The sequence below is a fragment of the Lepus europaeus genome, chromosome 8 (assembly GCF_033115175.1).
Source record: "Lepus europaeus isolate LE1 chromosome 8, mLepTim1.pri, whole genome shotgun sequence".
Taxonomy (NCBI): Eukaryota; Metazoa; Chordata; class Mammalia; order Lagomorpha; family Leporidae; genus Lepus; species Lepus europaeus.
In genome coordinates this window covers 86253460-86277911 of record NC_084834.1, presented here as the reverse complement: position 1 = coordinate 86277911, position 24452 = coordinate 86253460, and the positions used below count along the sequence as shown (strand labels likewise).

The window sequence follows — 24452 nt, the reverse complement described above, 5'->3', positions numbered from 1 at the left end:
GACAAATATACAAAAGTTTGTCTTCTGCACCTTGGTGAAATCTCGCCTTACCATTTTCACATAGAAAAAGCTATACTGGGTAGAATTAGCTCCATATTTTCTTTTTATCCAAATTGAAAATATATATTAGAAGTGGACCAGGAATGTAGTCTAGTTCTTCCCATGTTGATGGCCTATGCTTTGGCCATCTGGTGAACTTTGAGCTGCAGCTCGTTTGTCTAACTTCTGTTGACTGTAACAGTTTGTTTGCAGCGCCATTTGAACTCTGTGCTTCATTACTACTCTAGACTCAGCTCCATTCAGGTGACTGTGCATAAAAGTCTTTCCCTGTTCCTTCATGGCTTTCCCTTCCCCAATGTAGCTGCTGCATCGACACTCTAAACCTAGGGACACCCTATAGACATTCCATGAAAGAGAGCAGGCCTTTTTGTAAAGTTATCACTATATGCAGCTTGATATTTTTTAGTTAAACCAAGACTTTTAAAAGAAATCATGATGTTTAAGTTTTCTTATTGTTTGAATTTAAAAATTGCATAGGACAGAGTTATGTATTTTAGTGGAGGTGGGAGGAATCAGTATTTTCAAAGTTTTGGGTCACACTCTGTAAGAAGCTAACCATATGGCATTCCCTTTGACTTTTTTTTCCCTCTATGAAACTTTTGTTCTTCCCTCTCAAAAATTCCCTGGAGAATAACACTGACCAGATTAAAGATTACTTAGCCCTTTCTGATTGGAACACTGAATCCTTGTTGTAAGTAGGTAATCTTATTATACAAATGAGCTTTTTAAATCTCCCTAGATGCTTTCTGCTCTCTCTCTCTCTCTCTCTCTCTTTTTTTTTTTTTTTTTTTGTCTCTGGCATGGACATCCCAAACAACCTTGTAGCCCTGGCTATGTTGTCAGTCATTATATTCTGAGAGTTATTACAAAAAGTAAGTTGAGAATATGAGACCTTGTATTAATGATAACTCTCAACATACAGGGTAAGTCTTTTTTAAAAGGCATCATGAGGAGAATATAGGGATGTACAATAGAAAATTATTCTATTTTTCACTTTTTATAAAAATTTTTAATATTTTAATTTTTTTTAAATTTAAGGTAAACAAATTTCATTTATAGAGATTTAGGAACACAGTGATATTTCCTACCCTACCTCTCTCCCATCCATGCTCCCATCCTTCTTCCTTCTTGCCCTGTTAATCTGTCTCTAATATTTATGATGATCTAATTTGAGTTTACTTTATGCTCGTAAGATTAACCCTTCATTGAATTCAACATATAGTAAAAAGAAAAAAAAAAGTGTTCCTCAACAGCAGAGACCAGGGTTGAAAACAATTATTGAATTTCAAAATGTCAATTTCACTCATATACATTATGTTTTTTGGTACTCAGTTATCACAGATCAAGGAAAACATGTCATATTTGTCTTGTAGGGACTAGCTTATTTTACCAAGTATAATGGTTTCCAGTTGCATCCATTTTGTTGCAAAAGACAGGATTTCATTCTTTTTTATGACTGAGTAGTATTCCATACTATAAATACATATATATTTACATATATTCACAATAATTTCTTAATCCATTCATCAGTTGATGAACATCTTGTTTGATTCCACATCTTAGTTATTGTAAATTGAATTTAAATAAACTTGGGGTGCAGATACCTCTTTCATATACTGATTTCCTTTTGTTTGGGTAAATTCCAGGAATGGGATGGCTGGATCATATGATAGGTCTATGTTTAGCTTTGTGATGTATCTTCATACTGTCTTCCACAATAGTTGTACTAGTTTACATTCCTACCAACAATGGATTAGGGTACTTTTTTCCCCACAACTTTGCCAGCATTTATTGTTTGTTGATTCCTCTCTGAGAGCCATTCTAATTGGGGTGATACAAAAGCTCCTCACTGCAATTTTGATTTGTATTTCTCGATGGCTAATAATCCTGAGCATTATTTAATGTGTCTGTTGGCCATTTGAATTTCACCCTTTGAAAAATACCTGGTCATGTCCTTTGCCCAATTTTTGACTGGATTTTGTTGTTTTGTTGTTGAGTTTTTTGAGCTCTTTATAGATTCTGAATATTAATCTTTTATTAGTTGCATAGTTTACAAATGTTTTCCCCCATTCTCTTGATTACCTCTTCATTTTGTTGTGTTTCCTTTACAGTGAACTAGCTTCTCATCTGGTGTAATCCCATTTTTCTATTTTGGCTTTGATTGCCTGTGTATCTGGCATCTTTTCCAAGAAGTCTTTGCCTATGCCAATGTCTTTCAGAATTTCCCCAATATTGTCCTCTTGTAATTTAATAGTATCAGGTTGTAGATTTAGATCCTTGATCAATTTTGAGTTGATATGTGTGTAAGGTGTAAAGTAGCAGTCTTGTTTCATACTGTTGCATGTGGAGATCCAGTTTCCCTAGCAACATTTGTTGAAGAAAGTGTCCTTCCTCCAGGGATTGATTTTATCTCCTTTGGTTTTAGATATGTGGATTGATTTCTGGCATTTCTGTTCTGTTTGTTTATCCGTTTTTGTTCCAGTATCAGGCTGTTTTGATTATAACTGCCCTGTGGTATGTCTTCAAATATGATATTGTGATGCCTATAGCTTTGTTTTTATTAAGATTGCTTTAGCTATTCATGGAATCTTGTGTTTCCAGATTAGTTTTAGCATCGTTTTTTCTAGATCTGAGAAGAATGTCTTTGGAATTTTGATTGTGATTGAATTGAGTCTGTAAATTGCTTTTGGTAGTATGGACACATTGATGATATTAATTCTTCCAACAGGAACAGGCTAATGGGGTGGAGCAGATTCTCTGCAGCCCATGACTGTGGGAGCCATATATACTGAAACTGTTGGAACTCTCTGATTGCATAATAGGGTGAAGTGTGTAGCTGTCAGTCACTGTGTCTGCACTAGAAGCTCAGAGTTCTCTCGGTGCCTGAGGTGAATCATTGCAGCAAGATCTGTGCACACATGGAGAACTGCAGAGATCCTTTTACAGTTCAAGCAGCAGCATGGGTGAGTGTTGCACCCATTGTAGTTTAACCCAGGCAGTGACCACTTTGAAAAAGAAGAGGTGAGAATGTGATTATGCCAACAGAGTTGTTGGTACCCTTCTCCCTGCTGAGAATAAAAGAGATCTACCAAACCCAAATTGGGTGTCTTTCTGGATACTTGCCACACCTGGTGCACTGACCAGAACTCCCTGGCCTCACCAAGCACATGCCTCTGGGTATTTACTGAACAAGGCAGTAGCATTCCACTAAACCACAGTGGCATAGTCCCAAGATAAAAACCATCAGAGGAGAAAACCAACAAGTATTTCAACAAATGCCTAAAAATAAAAATAAATGCAGAAATTCAAGAAACAAGAATAAGGAAGACAACATGACCCCCGAGAGGAACACAACATCCCTTCAGTATTAGAGTGTAACGATGAAGAGATTGATGAAATGCCTGTAAAGGAATTCTAGAGATGGATCATATGATTACTCTGAAGAAAAGATAAGCAAATACATGAAATAAAGAAATCCATACGTGACTTGGAAGAAAAATTTTCCCATAAAATTCAGATTTTTAAGATTAATCAAGCTGAAATATTAGACATAAATAATTCAATATGTCATATAAAAATGCAGTGGAAAACCTTAACAGCAGACTTTTTGAGAGGCAGAAGAAAGAATATCTGAACTAGAAGACAAATCTTTGGAAATAGCCCAATCAAACCAAAAAAAAAAAAAAAAAGGAGGAGGAAGAAGAAATTACAAAACTTAAAACAATGTTTGTGATTTATGGGATACTATCAAATGACCCAACATAAAGGTCTTAGGAATTACTGAAGGTATGGAAAGAGAATAAATCAAAAGGCCTATGCAGTGAAATAATTACAGAAAAAATATTTTCAAAATTAGATTTTAAAGTATTTTTAGAAAGCTTTTAATTAATGAATACAAATTTTATAGGTACAGCTTTAGGAATATAGTGATTCTTCCCCCCACACCCACCCTTCCACTCCCAGTCCCATTCTACCTCTTACTCCCTGTCCTATCCCATTATTCATTAAGATTTTTAAAATTAACTTTATATACAGAAGACTAACTCTATACTAAGTTAAAGATTTCAACAGTTTGCACCCCCCCCCAACACATGAATTATAAAGTACTGTTTGAGAACAAGTTTTACCATTAGTTCTCATAGTATAACTCATTAAGGACAGAGGTCCTACATAGGGAGTAAGCGAACAGTGAGTCCTATTGTTGAATTAAAAATTAACACTCTTATTTATGACATCAGTGATCACCCAGTGATCTTGACATGAGCTGCCAAGGCTATGGAAGCCATCTGAGTCCACAAACTCTGTCAGTACTTAGGGTCATAAGCAAAGTGGAAGTCCTCTCCTCCCTTCAGAGAAAAGTACTTCCTTGTTTGATGGCCCCTTCTTTCAACTGGGGTATCATTCACAGAGATCTTTCGTGTAGAACATTTTTTGCTAGGTGTCTTGGCTTTCCATTCCTAAAATGCTCTCATGGGATTTTCAACTAGATGTGAATGCTATAAGGGCTGATTCTGAAGTCAGAGTGCTATTTAGGGCATTTGTCATTTTATGAGTCTATGCTGTTCCTCGACAGTCAAGACAAAGGCTGTTCAAGTAATTGTTTCTCATAGTATTGGTTTCACTTCTACAGGTTTCCTTTTAGGTGCTCTGTTAGTTATCACAGATCAGGGAGACTATATGGTATTTTACCTTTGGGAGGGGCTTATTTCACCAAGGATGCCATTTTTTGGATTCATCCATTTTGTTGCAAATGACCAGATTTTTTTTTAACCACTTTGTAGTATTCCTTACAGTATGTATCCCATAATTTCTTTATCAAGTGTTCCATAGATGGCATTTAGGTTGATTTCATGTCTTAGCTATTGTGAATAGAGCTACAGTAAACATGGAGGTGCAGATAATTTTTTTATTTGCTGATTTCATTTCAATTGGGTAAATTCTGAGGAGTGGGATGGCTGGGTCAAATAGTAGGACTAGATTCAGATTTCTGAGGCATCTCCAAACTGTCTTCAATAATGGTTTTACCAGTTTGCATTCCCACCGACATTGGATTAGGGTACCTTTTCCCCCACATCCTTACCAGCATTTGTTGTTTTTTGATTTCTGTATGAGCTGTTCTAACTGGCGTGATATGAAACCTCCTCACTGTAATTTTGATTTGCATTTTCCTGAAAGCTAGTGATGCTGAACATTTTTTCATGTTTCTGTTGGCCATTTGGATTTCCTCTTTTGAGAAAAGTCTGTTTAAGTTCTTTGTCCATTTCTTTACTGGGTTGTTTGTTTTGTAGTTGAGTTTCTTGATCAATTTATATATTCAGGTTATTAATTCTTTATCAGTTGCATGGTGGTTTGCAAATAATTTCTCCCAATCTGTCAGTTACCTCTTTACTTTTCTGACTGTTTCTTTTGCTATACAGAAGCATTTCAATTTGATTTGATCCCATTTGTTAATTTTGGCTTTCATTGCCTGTGCCTCTGGGGTCTTTTCCAGGAACTCTTTGCATGTGACAATGTCTTGCAGGGTTTCCTCAATGCTCTCTAGGAATTTGATTGTATCAGGTGTTAGATTTTGGTCTTTAATCCATTTTGAATGGATTTTTGTGTAAAGTGTAAAGTAGGGGTCCTGTGTCATATTTCTGTATATGAAGATCTGATGTACCTAGCACCATTTGTTTTTGTTTTTAAGATTTTATTTGTTTATTTGAGAGGTAGAGTTATAGACAGTGAGCAGGAGAGACAGAGATAAAGGTCTTCCTTCCATTGGTTCACTCCCCAGATGGCCACAATGGCTGGAGCTGTGCCAATCTGAAGCCAAAAGCCAAGTGCTTCTTCCTGGTCTCCCATGTGGGTGCAGGGGCCCAAGCACTTGGACCATCTTCTACTGCTTTCCCAGGCCATAAAGAGAGCTGGATTGGAAGAGGGGCAGCCAGGACTAGAACCAGTTCCCTTATGGGATGCTGGCACTACAGGCGGAGAATTAACCTACTGTGCCACAGAGTGGGCTTCTCCTAGCACCATTTGTTGAAGAGACTGTCCTTTCTTCAGGGAGTGATTTTAACTTCTTGGTAACAGATAAGTTGGTTGTAGATGCTTGGATTAATTTCTGGTGTTTCTAATCTGTTCCATTAGTCTATCCATCTGTTTTTGTACCAGTACCACGCTGTTTTGATTATAACTGCCCTGTAGTATGTCTTGACATCTGGAATTGTGATGCCTCCAACTTTGTTTTTGTTGTATAAGATTGCTTTAACTATTTGAGGTCTCTTGTGTTTCCAAATGAATTCCAGCATCATTTTTTCTAGATCTGAGAAGAATGTCTTTGGCATTTTGATTGACATTGATTGACATTGCATTGAGTCTGTAAATTATTTTTGGAAGAATGGACATTTTGATGATATTGATTCTTCCAACCCATGAACATGAATTTTTTTTTACATTTTTTGTGTCTTCTATTTCTTTCTTTAAAGTTTTGTAATTATCATCATAGAGATCTTTGACACCCTTGATTAAATTTATTCCAAGGCATTTGATTTTTTTTTTGTAGCTATTCTGAATAGGATTGATCTTAGAAGTTCTTTCTCAGCCATGACATTTTTGTGTGTATACAAAGGCTGTTGATTTTGTGTATTGATTTTATATCCTGCTGTTTTACCAAAATCTCCTATGACTTCCAATAGTCTATTAATGGAGTCTTTTGGGTCCCTAATATATGGAATCATATCATCTGCAAATAGGGGTAGTTTCACTTCATCTTTACTGATTTGAATCCCTTTTATTTCTTTTCCTTGCCTGATGTCTTTGGCTAAAACTTCCAGGATTATATTGAATGACCATGGTGAGAGTGGGCATCCTTGTCTGGTTCCAATAATACGATACCCTCATGATTTTTATACTCTTACAATGCATGTCAACTTACAAAAATAAGAGCTGATGTGTGATATTTGTCTTTTGGGGCCAATCTTCTTTCACTTAGCATAATGATCTCTAGTTCTATAAGGCACATCATAAACATCTGAAGAGTTGTCCCATGGACTGTGACATTGAGAGTTAAGGAAACAACTCTGTAATTCTTGAAGAATCAAAGTTCCAGTGTGTTGAGGTGGATTCATTCTGAGAGGAGGCGTGTGGTGGGGGCAAGAGGCGCGGAGTCACCACACAGACCCCAGGAGTCAGTTGAAAGCAGGCCAGAGGCGAGCAGCCCACAGACTCATTTATTTCAGTTGGTACAGCAGCTTATATAGCCAAGGCAGCTAATCCAGTCAGGGAGTGGTCTATGCCCTAACCAATCACAGCTTGTTGCCAGGCAGTTTCCAAAGCCATCCAATCACAGCCTGTTGCCAGGCAAGCTCGTTTGTCAGTGGCCATCTTGGCATGGCCTTCTCATTCTACCACACCAGTGCTGTTTTGTGATTTTGTTTTTAATAAAAAGATGAAGGTAATGGTGACAATAACATTGTAAATGAATTACATAAACAAAATATCCTGAAAATATATAGCATAATTGCAAGTAAGAAGGAAACGTAATTTTTCCAATCTCTTTAAGTACCTTAATGTAAGATTATAGTAAATGAACTGAAATACACTTAAAATGTAAGTTTACAGATAATGACTTGTTTGGAGGTAATAATCTGAAATAAAGTTCTACTCACTCTGTAATTTAAAAGACTTCACTTAGATGTTGAACCCCCTTTTGTGGTTTTTCAGTATCTCTGGTTAAATGTTAAAAGCAAATTTCAAGAAGTAAGGGCTACAAAATTGAGATCCATAAAAGTTCCTTGTGATGCCCACATGCTGATGTATTTTTCCTTAAAACTTATATTTTTATCTGTCCTAGAGAAAGCTCAAACTTTTTTGATGCCACTTAGCAGTCTTTTGAAAAACTGGCAGTTTAGCCAAAAATACTGTATTTATTTGAAGATGACTGTTCCTTTAGCATTCAGCTTTTGTTCTGCTTGCTCTATCATATCTCATGATGAGTTAGAAAGCTATCTTTTTATTTTCTGACTTTTGGGCTCTATCAGTGCTTCACAGCTCAGGTACTGTAATATGTTTCTTACATTCTGTACTCAGCAAGATCATATGAAAAGGCTAAGTTAAAGAGAACAATCTGTTATGAGTGAGTTGCTTTCTTTTTTGTATAGTTGCATTTTTCTCAATTTTATATAGTTCTAAATTATTGTTCAATATATACTGCTAGGTTGGTAACTAAATATTTAAAGAAAAAAATTCATGTATAAAATCATGAAAATGAGGCATGAGAAAAACTAAACTCTCTTATTTTTCATTTAAATATGTTTTCTCTCATATGTTCCAAAATTAATTTATTCTATTCTTATATTGTCTGATTTGATAATTTTAAAAACAGCCATTATTGAGTGTTATGTGTCAAGTCATATACTGCACGCTCTATCATCCTTATAACTTATAATATTACAAATGCTTCACAAGAGGGGTTTGCATTATATATTTTGCTTTACAAATGAGAGACTTGAGTCTATAAACTGGTAGGAAACTTCATAAATCATGAAACTCATAACTAATAGTGCTAGAAACTCCCACCAGTTTCTGTCTTGGGCCTATATTTTACCTCCCAAGTGGTTTTCCTTCTACTGTAGGTAATATTTTTTTTTCTGATTTATGGAATCTTTCCAGCATATTAGTAGATTCTAATGGTGTACTAATTCATTATTAATATTAAGGCATAGTTTTAAAAAGCAAATTTCCATGTAATGATACAGTTAGGATAGGTGTCATTTCACATGAAGTCAGTCTACAAACTAGGCTACTGAGCAAGACTGTAGAAAACAAAATTTATCTATTTGGTTCCTCTTAGTAATCTAGGATATAAAGTTGTCCTTCAATGCTAAAATTAATTTTTTACATGGGAACTTAATTATATCTGGTAGGTACATCTTCACTTTGAGTATAACAATCGATTCTAAGGGGTGGGCATTATTGCCCAATGTGTTAAGCCACCACTTGATGTGCCCACATCCCATAGCAGAGTACCTGAGATTTGCCCTAATTTAACAGTGCTGTTGCCTGCCAGTGTGCCTGGGAGGCAGGTGTTGGTGACCCATGAGGCTGGGGTCCTGCCACTTACATGAGAGACCTGGATGGAGTTCCTGGATCCTGGCTTTGGCCTGATCTAGTCCTGATGGTTGTGGGCATTTAGGACTGAACCAGTAGATGGAAGATCTCTCTCTTTCTCTTCCTCTATGTCTCTCACTGCCTTTCAAATGAGTAAAAAAATATTTTAAAAAAGGAATGGATTCTATATCTTGCCTCAAGTTATTTAAAATTATATATAAATTATATATATATATATAAATTACAAATATTACATGAATTAATGAGTATATCAATTAATTTCAAAGCTTTATAGAATCTCTATAGACTCTCTTATTTTTGGTTATTTAACAATATTTGGTTTTAGATATCTTTTTTCTTAAGTGAAAGAGAAACAAACCTGTAGTTGTTTAATCAGAATGAATTTTGGAGATGGCACTGACCTTAGGCTGTTGTGTTAAGAAATAAGAAATCTTGGGGCATCTCATCATTGCTTCTGTTGTGTTTACTCCAGTCTCTGGCTTTGCCTGGTAACAAAATGGCAGCAGCAGTTGCAACACCCTACATCCTTTTAGGTTTCAATCCAGTGGCAAGCATCATTTTTTTCTTTCCATGAAATGTTCAATCTGTTGTGCACTTTTGATTGTGATAAGGCAAATATACAGCAGAGAAACAATCACTGTGACAAAAAAAAAAACCCTGCATTAAGTATAAGTGAATTCCAGCAAATGTATTGAATTATGTGAAGATGAATGTCTTTCCACAGGGGAAATCCAGAGTTGGTTCCCGAAAGGATTAGTAGATACTAGTTGACATAAACGATAATCATTTGCTGTAACTCTCAAGAATATTATATATTATTATATTACTTTGATGACCATGTTTTATAAATGACTAATTTTTTAGTGTCAGGATTGTATGTTCATCTGAATGAGAAAAATCCCATATTAAAGCATAATTAATTTTATAAATTGTCAAGCTATACAAGTTATACATGTTATCTTCTACTACACTTCAATAATATATCATAAGGAATTAGTGTTCTGATTTTATGAAAATCTTATGAAAAGTCTGTGCTTCTCTTTCATACTTCTTTTTGTGATTCTGAATTTAAGTTATATTTCCAATTTCTGCACAGGAATTTCTCTATCAATTCGCGGTAGCTACCAGAATGTGAAATTGTGGGAACTTAGTGAAATAAAGCCTGATCAGTCTCAGTTTCTTTAAGTATTTCTGCCTGCCTTTAATATAAAAAACCATTTAGCTTTTATCAGTTAGTTAGGATCTGTTGGCCTAGTTTCAAAAGTTGGTCTCCTGAGCATAATGGACGTAATTGAAACTCTTGTTAAGTTTTTCTATTTTAATGGAAATATTAAATGACTTGTGGAGTAACATGGTAAATTTGCTGCCCAGATCTCAGAGGGCCAGACTATGATTTCATTCTGCTGTCTTCTCCTATTTTATTCTCACCATTTATAAAGTTTATTAAAATTATTTCAGTCCTTTGACTCTGTTTTCAGATCATTACTTTCTAGGGTGACTTGGGTTTTTATTTTATTTTCATAATTTTCTCTTTATAATTGAAAGCTACAAAAGGGCACCATAGAGAATGGAAAACAAAAATGCACTGATTAATTCTGTGTTTTGCTTTTCTGAATTATGGATTGAGTAAAGCAAATATAGGGTTATATGCTTAGGACTACAAAGGCTTTGATTAAAAAAAAACTTACAATTATTATTTTCAAAATATAACTAACTGCAATTAATTTTAAAAGTACTTTTAATGGTTTTCTGGTAGAGAAAATAAGTCTGATACAATTGAAAGTAAACTTTAATATTTAGCCTGTGCAATTAGAACAAAATGTAGTTACTAAGACATTTATCTTATTTGGAAATCATAAAGAGTCTTTGAGATTTTATGTTTTAAACAAATTATTTTTTTAACTTTTATTTAATGAATATAAATTTCCAAAGTACAGCTTATGGATTACAATGTCTCCCCCTCCCCCCATAACTTCTCTCCCACCCGCAACCCTCCCCTTTCCCACTCCCTCTCCCCTTCCATTCACATCAAGATTCATTTTCAATTCTCTTTATATACAGAAGATCAATTTACTATATATTAAGTAAAGATTTTAACAGTTTGCACCCACATAGAAACACAAAGTGAAAAATACTGTTTGAGTACTAGTTATAGCATTAAATCACATTGAACAGTACATTAAGGACAGAGATCCTACATGAGGAGTAAGCGCACAGTGACTCCTGTTGTTGAATAAACAAATTGACACTCTTGTTCATGGCATCAGTAATCACCCTAGGCTCTTGTCATGAGTTGCCAAGGCTATGGAAGCCTTTTGAGTTCACTGACTCTGATCATATTTAGACAAGGTCATAGTCAAAGTGGAAGTTCTCTCCTCCCTTCAGAGAAAGGTACCTCCTTCTTTGATGACCTGTTCTTTCCACTGGGATCTCACTCGCGGAGATCTTTCATTTAGGTCATTTTTTTTTTTTTTTGACAGAGTGTCTTGGCTTTCCATGCCTGAAATGCTCTCATGGGCTCTCGTGGGCATGCCGGATCCGCATGCCTTAAGGGCTGGTTCTGAGGCCAGGGTGCTGTTTAGGACATCCATCATTCTATGAGTCTGCTGTGTATCTCACTTCCCATGTTGGATCGGTCTCTCCATTTTTTATTCTGTCAGTTAGTATTAGCAGACACTAGTCTTGTTTATGTGATCCCTTTTACTATTAGACCTATCAGTGTGGTCAATTGTGAACTGAAGATGATCACTTGGACTAGTGAGATGGCATTGGCACATGCCACCTTGATGGGATTGAATTGGAATCCCCTGGTATGTTTATAACTCTACCGTTTGGGGCAGGTTGGCTTGAGCATGTCCCAAATTATACATCTCTTCCCTCTCTTATTCCCACTCTTATATTTAACGGGGATCACTTTTCAGTTAAGTTTCAACACTTAAGAATAACTGTGTATTAATTGCAAAATTCAACCAATAGTATTAAGTAGAACAAACAAAAATAATACTAAGAGGGATAATGTATTAAGTTGTGCATCAACAGTCAGGGCAAGGGCTGATCAAGTCACTGTTTCTCATAGTCAACAAATCATTTTTAATACTTTTGTGCTTCTACATTATCTGAACATGGAGTAAGGGGGAAATGATACAATTGAATCTAGTCAGAAAATGAACATTTTAAACCTGCATTTCTATAACCAGATTTACTTGTTTCACTACGTAAAAGAGAGGAAACTGAAAATCCAAAGATTAAGAAGCTTCACTATGGGTGGGTGTTTGGCCTATTCATTATGATGCTCAATTCCCATATCAGATGTATGGCTTCAAGTCCTGGCTATGCTCCCCATTCCAGCATCCTCCTAAAATGCATGCTAGGATACTGCAGTGTGGCTCAAGCAGTTTCTTTCCTGCCATCCTGGTGGGACACCTGGATTGAGTTCCTTGCTCCTGGTTTCTGCCTGGCCCAGTCCCTGCCTATGTGGGCATTTGAGGAGTGACCTAGCAAGTGGGAGCTATGTCTGCCTATCTCTCTGCCTCTTGGGTTACAAAAAAATAAAGGAAATAAAAATCTAAAGAAAAAAATCACTAGTTTAATTGATTTGAAGATCTATAAGATGTATTTCTGGAGAAATGTAATAAATTTTATGAATTATTAATATATTTGTCTTTTGTTTTATTTGCTAATGACTATTGTGTTGTCCATTTTTTAAAAAAGATTTATTTATTTACTTGATAGGCATACCTACAGACAGAGAGAGGGAGACACAGAGAGAGGTTTTCCATCTGCTGGTTCATTCCCCAAATGACCACAGCAGCGAGAGCTGAGCCAATACAAAGCCAGGAGCCAGGAGCTTCTTTTGGTTGCCTATACAGGTGCAGGACCCCAAGCAGTTTTGCCATCTTCTGCTGCTTTCCCAGGCCATTAACAGGAAGCTGGGTCGAAAGTGGAGCATCTGGGACTCAAACTGGTACCTATATGCGATGCCAGCAACACAGGCAGATGCTTAACCTACTATGTCATAACACCCTATCCATTCCTTTTTGAACTACTGAACAATTATAGGCATCATCCCACATATACCATATATTGTCTTGTTTGGTGCTCACGATATCCTTGTAGACTCAATATCAATGTCCTGTTTTAGAGAGAGATGAGGAACTAAGTCATAGGGCAAATTGCTTTCCTAAGGTCACATAAAGTTGGAATCAGAATTGGAATTTATGTTATAGAACCTTAAACCAGGTATTCAATCTATATTGATTCATATTATCCCCCAAAGTCTCCATAAACTAAACCCTTATGTAAGTATTTTCTTTGACAAGAGGGAAATATGGCAAAAATTGTATATACATTTATTATTTTTAGATATTTTAGACATTTATAAAGAGGAATATAGTTTCAAGAAGAAGAAAATACAAACACATAAAACTTAAGCTCAAGTAGAAGGTAAAAAATAGCCAAATGTTATTTGAGTTTTTTAACTTGAAGCCATTATTCTAATTACAATGCAAAATATGCATTAAATATCAAAATATGTTTTTATTCCTGCTATTTAAAATTTTATTATTGCTACAGTGGAGGGAAAATGAATGACAATGGACAATGTGATAGAAATGACTAAACCATATGAAAACTACTTCTATATCAGACACTATTCTAAGTATTTCTCTTGTATTTATTGTGGCCCCTGGGGCCCCCAAACAGGATTCTTGAAGATTCTTCCTTCCATATGTGAAAAGAATTCAAAGGTATAATCATAAAGATATATAGGAGAGCCAGATATATATCAAATCGAAACAAAAGTGCAAACTCAAGATCGAAATAGTGAACAAAACACCCAAAAATGCAAAAAGGCCCCAAAGAAAAACACCTCAACAAGGAAGAACATTCAACAGTGAAAAAGTTCTATGCAAAGTAGAAAGCAGCATCAAAATAATTAGGCTTTCTGTTTATATACCCCAAAATCATATAATATGATGTCCCAGGTGAAACTAATTTGAATATTCAAAAAGGGGTGGTATTTGGGGCTAGGACATAAACACCTCCCATTTCTGTGTCCTTTTTAGGAAATATAAGATGTTATTCTATGTAGCCAACTCTATTCCATAAAATAAAATAAATTTAATGAAAGCCACTTGCAAATGCAAAGGGAGGCCATAGGATTGTTTTCCAGGGGAAGGATGGAAAAGTGTAGAATATTGTACTGGTTATGCCTAGTGGCTTTGAACTCCAACTGGTTGGAATCCAGGCTACTTTAACTAATGAAGATATTAGTGCCGCTCACCTTATAGGACCGTTGTGAGGATTAATTGAATTCACATGTAAATTTCTTGGAACAGTGACCTACTCATTTTAAAGCACTCTGTAATTGTCAGTGGTAAGATATATCTTGTTGAGCTAAACAGAATGAATATCATTAGTGCTGTATAGAAGACTCCCTTGGAATAGTTTATTAAATTTCATAATAATAATTATTTTATTAACATGCAATACTTGTACATTTTTATGGGGTACATACACTGCAATATTTCAACAAGTATACATAGTGTAAATCCATCAAACCAGGCAATTAGCCTTTCTATTACTTTATCTTTTCCTTGTGTTTGGAGCCCACCAATTCCTCCCTTCCAGCTCTTTATGCAGTGTATAATACATGTTTGTGAACTTAGTCACTTCATTATGCTGCAGAACATTAACTTGTTACTTCTATCGGTGTTGGGTTATCTGTGATCCAACCTCTCTCTAGCTCCCCTCTCCTCATTCTCGTCAACATCTAATAGTCACTATTCTAAGGTTACTTTCATTATTTTTTTTAAACTTGTACCTATGAGAGAGAACATACAGTATTTGTCTTTCTGTGTTTAGCTTATTTTATGTCACACAATGATCTCCATCTCAATCTATTTTACTGCAGATGTCAGAATTTCATTATTTTTCTATAGGTGAATAATATTCTATTGTGTATATATGTGTACATATTGCATTTTTATCCTTTCATTCATCAGTGGACACGTAGGCCAGGTCCATATTTTGGTTATTGTGAATACTGCTGCAATGAACTTGGGAATCCGTGTATCTGTTCATATACTGCAGTTCAGCAGGGATATTGGTCTATAGTTTCCTTTCATCAGTGTTGTTATTGTACCCTTTGATAGTTTTGGAATGGAAGTAATTCTGGCCTCAAATAATGAGTTTGGAAAGGTTATCCCCTCTTCATATTTCTGGAATAGTTTGAGAAGAATGGATATTGCTTCTTAAAAGTTTAGTAGAATTTGAAAGTGAAGCCATATGGTACTGAGATTTTCATTGCTGGGAGACTTTTGATCACTGATCTATATCATGTTATTGACCTATACAGACTTTCTGTGGTCTTCATGGTTCAATTTTGGTATGTTATATGTGTTCAGAAGTTTGTCCATTTCTTCTAAATCTTTCATATTTTTGGCATAAATTTGCTCATAATGAGTTCTTAATGATTCTTTGTATTACTGTGTTATCAGCTGTAATATCTCTTTTGCTAATTTTTTTTATTTGAAAGTTTTTCTTTTTTCAGTTTAGCTAAAGGCTTATTAATTTTGTTTCTCTCTTAGAAATTAAATTTTATTCATCTTTTGTATTGCTTTAGCTTCTATATAATTTCTTTTTATATTTTCCTTTATTATTTCTTTATTTCTGCTTAATATTTGTTTAGTTTGTTCATGTTTTTCTAGGTCCTTGAGATGCATTTTAGATATTAATGTGATATCTTTCCATTTTTGGATGTAGACACTTACTGCTATAAACATTTATTTTAGTATAGCTTTTGCCATATTTCATAAATTTGAGTATATTGTGTTTCCAGTTTCCTTCTTTTTAAGTAAGTTTAAAATTTCTCTTTTGATTTCTTTGATGACCCATGTTCATTCAGGAATGTAGTGGTCAGCCTCCATATATTTTTATAGTTTGTATAGTTACTTCTGTTGTTGTCTTCTAGTTTGTTTCCCATTGTGATAAGGAAAATTACATGTTCCATGTGCTGATGAAAAGAACATGTATTATGCAACAGAATGTTTTGTAAATGTCTGTTAGCTCCATTTGGTCTATATTGTAGTTTAACTCTGATTTTTTTTGTTGATTACTGGTTTGGAAGATCTGTCTATTAATAAAATGAAGTGATATTAACCCTCCCCCAGTTATTATTGTGTTGGAGCTTATCTCTCCCTTTAGATCTAATGGTTTGCTTTATAAAATTTAATGCATCATTGTGAGGTGCATACACACCTTGGCCTTTCTCATCTCATTCTTTGGCTTTTCTTAACATCTAGTTTGACATATGTTTATGTACATCTGCTCATATTTATTTTACATTTGTGTAAATATTTGCATATTTTTGCACTTCAAGAAGTGGCTATAGGGAGTGGTTATTTAGGCTACTGGTTGTGATGTGCACAGCAGATATTGGAGTTATTGGCTTCAATATGTGGCTCTGGCTACTTATTCAAGCTTACTGCTAATGCAGATCCTAGAGGGCAGTGGTGATGGTGGTGGCCTAACTGATTGGGATACTGTACACATATGGAATGCCTAGATTGAGTTCCCACCTCCCAGCTTTCACCTGCCTCATTCCCAATTGGAGTGAACCAGCCAATGGACTTTCTCTCTTTGTCTCAGTGTGTATCAAAAATAGATACAACTTATAAAAGACTGATTTATTTATTTATTTGAAAGACAAAGCAACAGAGAAGGAGGGAGGGAGGGACAGAGGGAAAAAGACAGGGAGAGAGGAAGAGAGAAAGAGAGATCTTCTGGTCTTCTATCCACTAGTTTACTGCCTACATGGCTTCAACAGCCAGATCTGTGCCAGGCCGAAGCCAGGAGCTCCATCTGCCACATCCTGGTATTCTTTCTTTTGTTGCTTGTTTTGATTTTTTTTTACTTTTATTTAGCATATATAGATTTCCAAAGTACAGCTTATGGATTACAATGGCTATTCCCCCCCCCCCCTTAACTTCCCTCCCGCCCGCAACCCTCCCGTCTCCCGCTCCCTCTCCCATCCCATTCACATCAAGATTCATTTTCAATTCTCTTTATATACAGAAGATCAATTTACTATATATTAAGTAAAGATTTTAACAGTTTGCACCACACAGAACATAAAGTGCAAAATACTATTTGAGTACTAGTTATAGCATTAATTCACATTGAACAGTACATTAAGGACAGAGATCCTACATGAGGAGTAAGCGCACAGTGATTCCTGTTGTTGACTTAACAAATTGACACTCTTGTTTATGGTGTCAGTAATCTCCCTAGGCTCTTGTCATGAGTTGCCAAGGCTATGGAAGCCTTTTGAGTTCACCAACTTCAATCTTATTTAGACAAGGTCATAGTCAAAGTGGAGGTTCACTCCTCCCTTCAGAGAAAGGTACCTCCTTCTTTGATGGCCTGTTCTTTCTATTAGGTCCTTTTTTTTTTTTTGCCAGAGTGTCTTGTTTTGCTTTTTAAATAGGTAGTAGGGGCCCAAGTATTTGGACCATCAACTGCTGCATTCTTGGGTGGCATTAGTATGAACAGCCAGAACATGAACCAGAAGTCTGTTATGGGATGCCTGTGTTCAAGCAGTGGCATCATCCACTGCTCCAGCCTGTTGGCCCCAAATACATGTTTAAAAATTAGAAGTTAACTATATGACATTAATAATGAAGTCACTAATAAATACATAAATCCATCTGAGATTTGATATACTTAAAATATTAAGAATATCAGTAAATGTAGAAATAGAAATTGCTTTGTAAGTCCAAGACTGTTAAAATTATAATTTTTCAATATTTTTATTTGAAAGATAACAAGACAGAGACTGATGGAGAATCTTCCATCAGGTGGTTCTCTCCTCAACTGTCTGCAACAGCCAGGACAAAGTCAGGAGGCTGGAACTCAGTCTGGGTCTTCTACATGGCGGGCAGGAACTCAAGTGCCTACATGACCACAAACCCCCCCACCCCCCGGGATGCATGTTAGCAGGAAGCTGGAATCAGAAGTGGAATTGGGACTACCTAATATATACTAAACTGATCTTCTGTATATAAAGAGAATTGAAAATGAATCATGATGTGATTGGAAGGGGAGAGGGAGCGGGAAAGGGGAGGGTTGTGGGTGGGAGGGAAATTTTGGGAGGGGGAACCCATTGTAACCCATAAGCTGTACTTTGGAAATTTATATTCATTAAATAAAAGTTTAATTAAAAAAAAAAAAAGGAATTGGGACTTCCATCCAGGTACTCTGATGTGGAATGTGGACATCTCATCTTCCCCCCGCCCCCTCCACAGGCAGAGTGGACTGTGAGAGAGAGAGACAGAGAAAGGTCTTCCTTTTGCCGTTGGTTCACCCTCCAATGGCCACCGAGGCCGGCGCGCTGTGGGTACAGGGCCCAAGGACTTGGGCCATCCTCCACTGCACTCCCAGGCCCCAGCAGAGAGCTGTCCTGGAAGAGGGGCAACCGGGACAGAATCTGGTATCCCAACGGGGACTAGAACCCGGTGTGCCGGCACCGCAAGGCGGAGGATTAGCCTATTGAGCCGCGGCGCCAGCCTCAAGTAGCATCTTAACCACTGTGCCAAATTCCTGGCCAAATTATTATAATTTTTTTTTTATTTTATGGTAGTAAACATGATAGGCTACATTTTTAATGGTGTTACAATGATTGATTCCAACATCAAAATACTTACTTTCATAGGAATATAAGAAAAAGTTAAATTCAAATTCCATGCTATTTTACATGGCAAATAAAATGAGAAAATATAAAATATATTTGTTCAATTAAGTAATCCTTAAAGAATAACAATATCGCAGTGTCCAGAGCCACAGACTTTTAAAGGACATTGATTTAGGTATCAAGGGCATGCATTTGTTTTTACCCAAGCTGCTTCCCAGAGTATATGTTAGCAGAAAGTAAGAATTCAAAGTGAAACTGAGACCTGAGTCCAGGCACTCGAGTGTGGGATGAGGGCATCCCAAATAGTATCTTTATCACTGTGCCAACTGGGAATTAAAGCTGCCTATTGTCATGCTGGCTAGTGTCCAGATGGGCTTGAGGTCCAGGTTTCTCTATTTGTTTAAAAACCCTAGAGGAAGTAAACAGGAGAGGGAGTTCAAAACATGGAGAGAATATTTCTTCCCTGATACCATTTGCACAATTTTTGTTTTCAAAGAAAGATATTTTGCAGCTATATTATCAGTGATACAGTGATTCAATTTTCTTCCTATTTTCTTTTCCATTTTATTTAAATGGAATTTTATTTAACTAAAAAATATAGCTGGGTGGTTACCAATCTGTCACCCTAATACTAATACTTTTTTGTTTGTTTGTTTGTTTGTTTTATTTATTTTTTTTAACTTTTATTTAATGAATATAAATTTCCAGTATACAGCTTATGGATTACAATGGCTTCCCCCTCCCATAACTTCTCTCCCACCCGCAACCCTCCCCTCTCCCGTTCCCTCTCCCCTTCCATTTGCATCAAGATTCATTTTCAATTCTCTTTATATACAGAAGATCAATTTAGTATAAAGATTTCAACAGTTTGCACCCACATAGAAACACAAAGTGAAACATACTGTTTGAGTACTAGTTATAGCATTAAATCACAATGTACAGCACATTAAGGACAGAGATCCCACATGAGGAGCAACTGCACAGTGACTCCTGTTGTTGACCCAACAAATTGACACTCTAGTTTATGGTGCCAGTAACCATCCTAGGCTGTCGTCATGAGTTGCCAAGGCTATGGAAGCCTTCCAAGTTTGCCGACTCTGATCATATTTAGACAAGGGCATAAAAGAGTGAGGATAGTAACCAATGATCCTAAGAGTGGTATTTACCAGGTTTGAACAATTATACAGCATTAAGTGGGGAGGAGGACCATCAGTACACACAGGTTGGGAGTAGAGCCATTGGTGGTAGAGTAGAGGTTATGATTACAAAGGAATGAGGCCCAAGTGCACTAGACAGGGCCTAGAACCAAGGACAGAGTCATTATTAGAGGAGCTAAGAAAGGTGCTGTCTAAGCTACAAGTAATTTTTCTGATTGAGAGGCAAATAGAACCTGATAGAAGGGGCTTGATAATAATCTGGTGGGTTTTAGGCCTTGTAAATTCAGAGGCCCAGACCTATCTATCTCTTCACATGGGGTATATCCTAAGGGAGGTGTGAACCTCCTAGGGGAAGGCACTCTGTTGACTTTCATTACTTGGCTGGCCTGGGAGGAGAGCTGGCCAGGTAAAGGCAGGTGGCATCTCTAACAAAAAATTTACAGTTCTGCCTGCAATGTTGCTGACCCTACTTGACCATCCCCTCAGCTGCAGTGGTCACTTTGGAAGTTGGGCTGAGTGAAGGGCTTTTCAGCTTAGAGCCAATAAGATCTGTGGCTCTGACCTGGGCATCCTTCGACTCCAGGCCAGGTCCATTTCCAGTGATCCAACTCTTGGCAGAGCTGCCAGGGCTCTTCACAAGCTGACTTCTGCTGAAGCCCAGGCTTACCACATTGAAAGCCACTGCAGTGGACTGGCCTGTTGGGTCTCCTTGAGGGCAGATCACTGTACAGATCAGCCATTAATAGGCCTGCCACCCATTGCTTCTGATGCCGAGCTTTCTTTTCCTCCTGGTTTGTGTTAAAGAAGACCAGAGGATGTAAGTCAAGGGAGTGCCCGTGTCCCATCTCTAATCTTCGGTGACCTGAACTACAGGTCTATAGTCACAGGCAAGTTCTGTAGTAGTTTTTCTAAGGTAGACAATGCCCATGAGGAAAATTATATTCTCACTTTAAAACTTTCTTTCCCTTTGGTCTGAAAGGGAGGTTTTTTCTACTTACTGTATACTTCGCTGATGGCGAAGTGAATCTAGCTATGAGATTATTATTTAAGTTCTTATTTTGGCTATGCTATTGCAGAAAAATGTTAGCCATCTCTTTTATGAGGTCTAAAGATTAAATTGTGCATCCTACAGATTCCTTGATAATAGAATTAGTTTCCTACCTTGAAGAGAATAGAGAAATGAAAGAACAAGTTGGGCTTAGAATAGAGAAATGAGGGAGCAAGTCCTAAATCGCTTGCTGACAATAGCAATATCACATGAATACTTAGCAAACCGTTTCAACCATTAGATAACAACTAAAGAAAACATTTACCAGAAGGTCCAATGCCTTCTATAAATTTTAAGAATCATGTATTTGAAAACACCTCTTAAATATCTAACATGGTGTAGTTTGTTTAGCCAGTAAACTTAAGCACAACCATCTAAAATGTTTTTAGTTTCTTTCTACCAACAAGTCTAAAACATATGATACACAGATTCAGGTCCCACGAATTAAAATGTATCTTTGATTGATTTTAGCAGCTTAAATTTATGGACAATCTTATCTATAAGCCATTTAAAATAAAACTCTTAATAAAATTTCTTCATGTGGACATACAATATGTACACACATATAACATAGCATAATAGACCAATATAGCAATTTTAATAATAGCTTTTAAAATCTTTAACTCTTTTTGTAGATTGCCAATTGATTTGAATTGCTTTTTCTTTTTACTAACCTCAGTTAACCATACTTTCTCTCAGTTGGTACTGTTAATACATTATTGGCTTCATCTGTTTACAGAGCCATCCCAAAGTACTGAATACAATAAAAGTGGCTGGAAAAAGTCCATAGGAACCTATAGGAGGACAGCTAAACACAGAACCAACAACGCTTTAGTTTTATGAGCAGCACATCATATATAACTGTGGATGACAAAAGACTTTAAGTCGCCATGTTTAAAATTATAAACTCATCAACCAACAAGAGGCACTTGCTTACTTCACAGTATTTTTGAAAGCACCTGTAGGATTTTACAAGTATTTAACCCTTTAGGCCTCTGGGGCTTTCTCATTAAGATAACTATCATGTCTAGTAACACAAGATCATTAGACTTTTTAATTCTCAAACATTTGTATTAATAGCATTTTCCATTATAGAAACTTAAAGTCTGGTATCGCTTCTCGGCCTTTTGGCTAAGATCAAGTGTAGTATCTGTTCTTATCAGTTTAATACTAATACTTTTAATGTTAAATAAATAATTTCTTAATATATTTTGGTAGAAAAATAAGAGTCTTCATCTTTGGGTTTCTTCCTTTTGTATTTATTTTTTCTGTTGAGATATATAAGGGTTGCTGTTTTTGGTGAAAATTCTTCTGGGTGCTAATTGTTGGTTTGCTGAGGTATAAAACAGATTCTGCTCTATAAAAATATTTACTTCAAAAATGAATGAATATTATAATTCCCTGTGACAAGAGTTATGCCTATATATATTATGTTTTATTACATCATTTGAAAATATGAAATATAGAGGGTATTCTTGTTCTTTTTATTGTCTTAGTCCCCTTTAAAATGGTTTCTAATATTCATAAAAATAACATTAGGTAAAAACTGTACACTGATTTGAATATTGTGATATTTTCTTAATAAAAAATAGTGTCTCCTGTTGGTTGAAATTTGTAGGGCAAATATCCTTTTGTATTATTTTTGTTTCAAGTTGTACTCCTTTGTGTTCTGTAATCTGCAGTTTATTCTTTTTCTTCAATATATTCTACTGAAGCTATTAATTACCCATCAGAATGCTCTTCTGATCAGATCCAACTCGGAGAGAAGCACTGAAGTACCAGTGATCAAAAATCAACCAAAGAGGCATTTGGCAACATTTTGTATCGTAAATTTCTGAGAATTGATTGCAGTATGTTGAAAATGGGGAGAAAAATCAAAGTCAACTTGACAGCAACTGTATAATTTATTTACATGATTGCTTTAGATTTTCCTCTAAAGGTTGCCAATATGTTTAACAACTTTTCTCATCATCTAATGGACTTAGAAAGGTTCCTTAATAGCACATACAAACACAGTGTATTGATATTTCAGTGTTCATGTAATTTCCCATATAATGGTCCAAAAAAAAAAAAAAAGAACATTCTTAGGATACTGGATAAAACTGGTTTCACAGACCAAATAGTTTATGTTACCCATTAATCACAACAGGTATAATTGTTACATTTTGAGAATCATAATGTGAAATGGTGGATTCACAATGTAGAGATGATTCACATAAATCAACAAGATGCCTTGAGAATCTGCCCTCTGCGGACACCCTTATAACCATGGAGGAAACAAAAGTGTGGAACACTGTGGTTGTTCTGCTGGAACCAGAGTGATGAGAAGGGACCTAAATGAGAGGCTTTTCCATATGGGATTGAATTCAATCCAGTGTGACTTCTCTTTCCCTTTCATCTTTATTCAGGTTGGGACTTGTTTCTTTCCAGGGGATCACAGCTGCCCAGAGGTTGTGATTTTTGTGTTTCTGTAGAGAAGTATCTTTCTTTCCTCTTCAGGATTTTTGCCACCAAAAGAAAACATCGGGACTCCTGATCATGACTTAACAAGCATTGACAATTGAGTGTTTAGTATCGTAGGTCCCAGCCCACCAGTACTATATCAAACACTATTCTGCACATAATGCAGTACTGTAATCTAATCTAAATAATATTTTTGTATTATTTATACTACTATATATAACATATACCAACACTTTTGCTATATAACCTAAGTAATAACCCTCTTAGTTAACTTCCAAGCTCTGGACTTTGGTTTCTTATTGCAGTTAACATAGTTAAAAAGTGGTAGTGGTGTCTTTCTCTCCCTTTGTAAGGGAATGAGTAAAGCAAGATGTATACACTGTGTGGTGTTCTTTTTTTCATTAAACTTTTATTTAATGAATATAAATTTCCAAAGTACAGCTTATGGGTTACAATGGCTTCCCCCTCCCATAACTTCCCTCCCACCCGCAACCCTCCCCTCTCCCGCTCCCTCTCCCCTTCCATTCATATCAAGATTCATTTTCAATTCTCTTTATATACAGAAGATCAGTTTAGTATATATTAAGTAAAGATTTCAACAGTTTGCCCCCATATAGCAACACAAAGTGAAAAAATACTGTTGGAGTACTAGTTATAGCATAAAATAATAGTGTACAGCACATTAAAGACAGAGATCCTACATGATATTTTTAAAAAAATTAATTAATTTTCTATGCCATTTCCAATTTAACACCAGTTTTTTTTCCATTTCCAATTATCTTTATATACAGAAGATAGATTCTGTATATAATTAGTAAAGATTTCATCAGTTTGCACCCACACAGAAACGCAAAGTGTAAAAATACTGTTTCAGTACTAGTTATAGCATCACTTCACATTAGACAACACATAAAGGACAGATCCC

General features: G+C 36.0%; 1 protein-coding gene and 1 pseudogene across 1 annotated transcript in view; both read left to right on the top strand.

Moving 5' to 3' along the window:
* Positions 1 to 24452, top strand: part of CCSER1 (coiled-coil serine rich protein 1) — a 1228673-nt gene that overhangs the window by 974513 nt on the left and 229708 nt on the right. The window lies entirely within an intron of this gene.
* Positions 22176 to 22298, top strand: LOC133766149 (U2 spliceosomal RNA; annotated as a pseudogene).